Source organism: Rhincodon typus, chromosome 11 (assembly GCF_021869965.1).
Source record: "Rhincodon typus isolate 14 chromosome 11, sRhiTyp1.1, whole genome shotgun sequence".
Taxonomy (NCBI): Eukaryota; Metazoa; Chordata; class Chondrichthyes; order Orectolobiformes; family Rhincodontidae; genus Rhincodon; species Rhincodon typus.
This window is the reverse complement of record NC_063342.1, coordinates 6,404,361-6,411,010: the sequence shown is the minus strand read 5'-3', so window position 1 is coordinate 6,411,010 and position 6,650 is coordinate 6,404,361. Positions and strand designations below refer to the sequence as shown.

The 6,650-nt window shown below is 42.7% G+C and overlaps 1 long non-coding RNA gene across 1 annotated transcript in view; it reads left to right on the top strand.

Moving 5' to 3' along the window:
- The first annotated feature begins 59 nt into the window (after positions 1-59).
- The window catches only part of LOC125484427, an 11,347-nt gene continuing 4,756 nt past the window's right edge, over positions 60-6,650 (top strand). Inside the window, exon 1 of the long non-coding RNA XR_007263247.1 lies at positions 60-992. This is a non-coding gene — a long non-coding RNA (uncharacterized LOC125484427). The remainder of the gene's footprint in view (positions 993-6,650) is intronic.

The window sequence follows — 6,650 nt, the reverse complement described above, 5'->3', positions numbered from 1 at the left end:
TTATAGGATGTGGGGATTGTTGGCAGGACATGGTTCATCCTGAAATGTCCCTGATCCGAGCGGATTGCCAGGCCATTTTAGAGGCCGTTGAAGAGTAAGCCACGTTGCTGTTGATCTGGAGTCACTTGTTGTCCAGACCAGGTAAGGACAGCAGATTTCCTTCCTTGAAGGTTATTACAGAACCTGATGGGTTTTTACAACAAGAAACAACAGTTATTACCATGCCCATGACCATCTGTAAAATCTAGATTTGGTAACAGAATAGAAACTTCACCATTAGGCACGTGCTACAGGAACAGACTGTGTCCAGACCACCCACTGCATCTCTGTTTCACTTGTTCGGTGAAATTCCCAATTTGTCAGCATCTCCAGAGCTAAAGTGGATCAATTAATATCAGCTACATATCAGGCAGAATCTATTTGAAAAGTTGAAAGGGCTTGCGACCTTCTGCTTTTACGATCTTTTCTCTTATGTTCATGAACCAGCCTCATTTATGAAGGTATGACCTGAACAATGCAATGCTGGGCTGCTGGTTTATCCAAGAGATTGTACCCAGCCTGCAGAGAGATCCTGAGAAAGAAATTATAAAGACCGAAATAAATGAAAGAACTGCGGGCGCTGGAAATCTGAAACAAAAACTGAAATTGCTGGTGAAGGGTCACAGGACTCGAAACGTTAACTCTGCTTTCTCCCCACAGATGCTGCCAGACCTGCTGAGTTTCACCAGCAATTTCAATTTCTGTTTGAGAAATAAAACAAATCTACCCTGGTTCCTGAATGTTTCCCTCATTCCTAATTGCCTCATACCATCATCACTGATCGGAACTATGAAGTACAGTGATCATATTTAATTTTCGATTCTAAAACGTGTTTCTTAAAAGAGAGCTGCTGCAGCTGAGAAAGACGGTGGTAGAGACAGAGAGACCAACAGACCATCACACCTATGGATGCTTGCAGAGCCTCAACCAACAGCCTTTCAAACTGGGAAGAGGTGAGTCCAAACAGACTGAGATGTAATTTCTTGATGGTTGTCCTGTAACCTCCCCTGACACGGCTGTCTCGTTCAACTTTAATGTGGAGGTGCCGGTGCTGGACTGGGTTGGAGAAGGTTAGAAATCCAACACGTTTGTTTGAAAATGCAGGCTTTTGGAGCCTCACTCCTTCTTCAGGTGTTGGTAAGAGAGGTAGTATCAGATGCAGGATTTATCAGTAAAAGATCAGAGCGTCACATCACTGATCACGATGTATTAAACAAGCCTGAGATGCTGTTAAATCTTCAATCAGTTAGAAGGATTTAATTGATGAACATGTATTTGTCCATCTCCGAATTCCTTACAAGTCACGGCCCTGAGAGAACCAAAGGTTTTATCAGTGGAAAGAAGAAGTGACGTTTTAGGTCAGGCAATGCATGTTAGGTGTGAGGCCTTATTTAGATTCTAATTGTGTTTTGGTTTGGAGTCAGCCTTGTTTTATTTATAAAGTAGGACTTTTTAAAATGCCACATTGATTGACTATCAATAAATTGTGTGCTTTTTGAACAGAATAGAATGTATCTGCAAATACAAATTCACCTCTCAGATTCACAGGTGTGTGTGCACGTGTGTATGTGTGCGTGTGCGTGTGTGTGTGTGAGCGAGAGGGAGAGAGTGTGTGTGTCTGTGTGTGTGTGTGAGAGAGAGAGAGTGTCTGTGTGTGTGAGTGTGTGTGTGTGTGTGTGAGAGAGAGTGTGTGTGTGTGAGAGAGAGAGTGTGTGTGTCTAAGTGAGCGCGTGTGTATGTATGTATGTGTGTGTGTGTGTGTGTGTGAGAGAGAGAGAGAGTGAGTGTGTGTGTGTCTAAGTGATTGTGTGTGTATGTATGTATGTATGTATGTGTGTGTGTGTGTGTGTGAAAGTGTGTAGTGTGGTGAGTCACCTGTAGTGTGACATGAACTCAAGATCCCAATTGAGGCCATCCTCATGGGTTCAGAACTTGGCTATCACCCTCTGTTCAGCGAATCTGCGTTTGTTGTGTATTCCGAAGTACGCCTTGGAGGACGTTTGCTGAAGATTCGAGGCCAAATGTCCTTGATCGCTGAAGTGATTAAACCAGTCTGATTCCAATTCAAAACACAAACAGAATCTAAACAAGGTCTTACACCTAACATGCATTGTCTGATCTAAAATGTCACCTCTCCTTTACAGTGATAAAACCTTTAGTTCTCTCAGGACAGTGACTTGTAAGGAATTCGGAGATTTACAAATGCATATTCATCAATTAAAACCTTCTAACTGATTGAAGATTTAACAGCATCTCAGGTTTGTTTAATACATCCTGATCAATGATGTGACCCTTTGATCTTTTACTGATAAATTCTGTGTCTGATACGACCTCTCTCTCACTAACACCTGAAGAAGGAGTGAGGCTCCAAAAGCTTGTATTTTCAAATAAACCGTTCAAATTTGTATACATTTCTGAATCTATTCCAGAATACATCCTGTTGTTTTTACCTTGTATCTTTTAGCTCTAATTTCTAATCCATGTGTCTATGTGCTGTGTTACTAATTTGCCTGTGTTTACTCACTAATTAACTTAGTTTCTGCTAATTCAAGAAAGCCTGTTTAATTTGTTCCTTGTAAGAAATTGGTTCATGCGGTTTGGGAGAAAGACATCCACAAGTGTCCAACTAACTGAGGGGCCAGGTGGAGAAAGAGGGGAACCAGCTCATCCCCCCCTCACCCAGGAACCTAACAGTTTGGGGGTTACTCGTGTGGGACAGGAATGGATTGGGGACCCTCACCCACAGTCTGTTTATAACAGACGCCATCTGATTATTGTTAACTCACTGTGACATTTGGCAATTTAAAAATCATTTTCCTTCATCCTCTTATATTGCTGACTCCCATTTGCGGAATGTTGTAATTGGAACTCAATATTTCAGCCTCAGACGATGAAGAGACTTATTGTTCTCAGTTTGCTGCTTACAGCCACGGATGCCAGTGTCTTGCAGAAATGTCAAGTTGCCAATATTTTTAACAATAATGATATCAATGGATATTTAAGGTATGAATGGGATCAGTGTGAGTTTCACTGTTTCCATATTGTGAACAAAGGCATTGCATTCAAGTTGCCCCATTGGGTCTGTGATCTCTTTCACCTCATTGCCTTTCATGATGGCATTAGTGTTAGAGAACAGGTTCCTGTGTATGAGTTAGAGAGTCAGTGCACTGTGTGATGTGGGGCTGGGCTATGCAGAGGCCCAAGCTACAGCACATTCACTGGTGTCAGCTTAGGTGAGGGGCTATCCCAGTAAACGTGAACAGTGCCCTGATGATAATACTGGACAAGTATGATCCCAGAGTGAAGCCTTATTGGAAGTTTGCCATTTATTTCAAAGGGAATGGATTATAAAAGTCAGGATGTCTTGTTTAAAACTGTACAAGGCACTGGGCAGAACACAATGGTGGAGCAAATTACTGCAGATGCTGAAACTGGTACTGAAAACAACAAATGCTGCAAAACACAGCAGGTCAGGCAGCATCCGTGGAGAGAGAGCAAGGTAACATTTGAGTCTAGATGACTCTTCATCAGAAGTGACGTGAAGTGTAAAGGGGGCAGCATTTATGCAATTGTGGAAGGTGTTGGGGGAGAAAGGATGTTGATAGGTCACATTAAGTGATTGGAATGTGAGAATGGCACAACAATGTTATGTCTGAAGGTGTTGAACTCAATATTAAGTCCAGAAGATAAGGTGGACTTAATATTGAGTTCAACACATTTAGATTGTGAACCTACTACCATTCCTTCTCTTTTGACTTTACGTGTTACATTCTCTGTCACCATGTCCACTCTCCCCTCACTCCACCCCACTGTGACCGTCTGCTCTTTCCAGTTTTGCAGTTAGACACAGCATTGTCATGCCATTCTTGCATTCCAAACAATTAATCTGAACTATCAACATCCTTTCTCCCCCAAGCACTTCAACCTTCCGCCATTGTGTAAATGCTGATCCCTCCACACTTCATGTCAGCTCTGATGGAGAGTCATAGAGATGTACAGGAGGGAAGCAGACCCTTCGGTTGAACTCATCCATGCTCCAAATTTCCTAAATTAATCTAGTCCCATTTGCCAGCATTTAGCCCGTATCCCTCTGATCTGTTTCTATTCATATACCTATTCAGATGCCTTTAAATGTTGTAATTGTACTAGCCTCCACCACTTCCTCTGGCAGTTCATTCCATACACAGATAACCCTCTGTGTGAAAACGTTGCCCTGTAGGTCCCTTTTAAATCCTACCCCTCTCGCCTTAAGACTCTGCCTTCTAGTTTTGGACTCCTCTAAACTGGGGAAAAGACCTTGTCTATTCACCCTATCCGTGCCACTCATGATTTTATAAACCTCTATGAGGTCATCTCTCAGCCTCCGACACTCCAGGGAAAATAGCCCCAGCCTATTCACCCTCTGCCTGTAACTGAAACCCTCCAACCCTGGCAACATCCTTGAAAATCTTTTCTGAAACTTCTCATGTTTAACAACATCTTTCCTGTTGCGAGGAGACCAGAATTGAACGCAGTATTCCAAAAGCGACCGAACCAATTTCCTGTACAACCACAACATGACCTCCCAACTCTGAAAATTAATGCACTGACCAATAAATATAAGAATACCAAATGCCGCCTTCACTTTCCTATCTACCTGCGACTCCACTTTCAAGGAACTATGAACCTATAATCCAAGGTGTGTTTGTTCCTCAATATTCCCAAGGACCTTACCATTAAGTGTATATGTCCTACCCTAATTTGCCTTTCCAAATTGCAGCAGCTCACATTTAGCTAGATTAAACTCCATCTGCCACACCTTGGCCAATCAGCCTACTTGATCAAGTTCCCGCTGTTCTCTGGGGTAACCTTCTTCGCTGTCCACGACAACCACCAATTCTTGTGTCATCTGCAAACTTCTTAAACATACCTCCGATATTCACATTCAAATCATTTCTTTAAGTGAGAAAAAGCAGTGAACCCAGCACCGATCCCTGCAGCACACTACTCATCACAGGCCTCTAGGCAATAACTTCCCTAGCTTCCCACTGAGTTCTAGGGTACACCTGGGGTGGCACGGTGGCTCAGTGATCAGCATTGCTGCCTCTCAGTGCCAGGGACCCAGGTCCAATTCCACCCGCGGGCGACTGTCTGTGTGGAGTTTGCACATTCTCCCCATATCTGCTTGTGTTCCCTCCAAGTGCTCCGGTTTCCTCCCACAGTCCAAAGATGTGCAGGTTAGGTGGATTGGCTGTGCTAAATTGCCTATAGTATCCAGGCATGTGTAGGTTAGGTGGGTTAGCCATGAGAAGTGCAGGGTTACAGGGATAGGGTAAGTGGTGAGTCTGGGTGGTAAGCTCTTTAGAGAGTGGATGTGGACTTCTTCAGCCAAATGGCTTGTTTCCACACTGTAAGGATTCTGGATATCTGATCATGTCCCAGGGATTTATCCATGTTTACGCTGTCCAGCACCCTATCACAGTTTATTTCTCCAAGTTCTCTCACTTCTATATCCTTCTCCACAGAAAAAACACTGATGCAACACTTGTTCAGTATCTCATCCATCTCCTGCAGTTCCACACATAGGCAGCCCGTGCTGATTTTTAAGGCGCCTTATTTTCTCCCTAGTTACTCTTTTATCCTTCATGTATTGTTATAAAATGGAGGTCCATCCCCTCTGAGAACCAAAACTGAAACACCAAAAGAGGAACATCTTGCCCTATAATTTGTCAAAAGGAATGTGAAAAGGGGTGTAACCTGTCTTTCAGCAACTTCTCGTGGATAAATCAAATAAATCCTTGACACTCACTTTACAATCAACAAGTAATAATTTATTCATCTCACTCTAACAGTGAACAAATTAATTAAACTATTAAAAAACCAAACAAATCCCTTATAACTACCAAATATTCCTGAATAACGCAACATTGTAATGGTATGCCGTTCCAATAAATACAAGCCCTACTTATATAACAGAACAACACAACTTAGTCTGTTAAAGTTATAACCAGGTTATGTCTTCTCCATTGGTTCTTCTGTCAGGAATACTTTCTCTGAGAATTCTTCTGTCAGAAATCTTAGCTAGAGTACTGTAGTACTGTTGTGAATTGGTGGTGCTTTGTCTAAGAGCTGAGAGCTGTTATCTCCAGCAGATGGCAGTTAGCTCTGTAGATTTTCCAACTGCCCCCTTCTTTGATACCCCTGATGACGTATCAATTTCTTGCAATCGGATTGATCCTCGGTTGTCAAAACCATCAGATTCTATTTTAATAGATTGTTTTGGTACCTAAGTGCCTGGTTCAAATTGATTGGCCAAATCTAAAAACCTGTTGTCTTGGTAAGAATGCTGCTTGGCCTGCTAATGGTATGGCCTTTTGGTACAAGTGTTTCAATTTGGGCGCTCTCGGTACTGGCAAATTTCCGAGCTGCTCACAGACAGCTCCAAACATAAACTACATCCCAGAGTACTTAATGAAGTGGCTCTAGAAATAGTGGATGCATTGGTGGTCATCTTCCAGGATTCTGGAGACTCAGGAACAAAAACAGACGTTGCTGGAAAAGCTCAGCAGGTCTGGCAGCATCTGTGAAGGAAAAAACAGAGTTAACGTTTCGGGTCCGGTGACCCTTCCTCA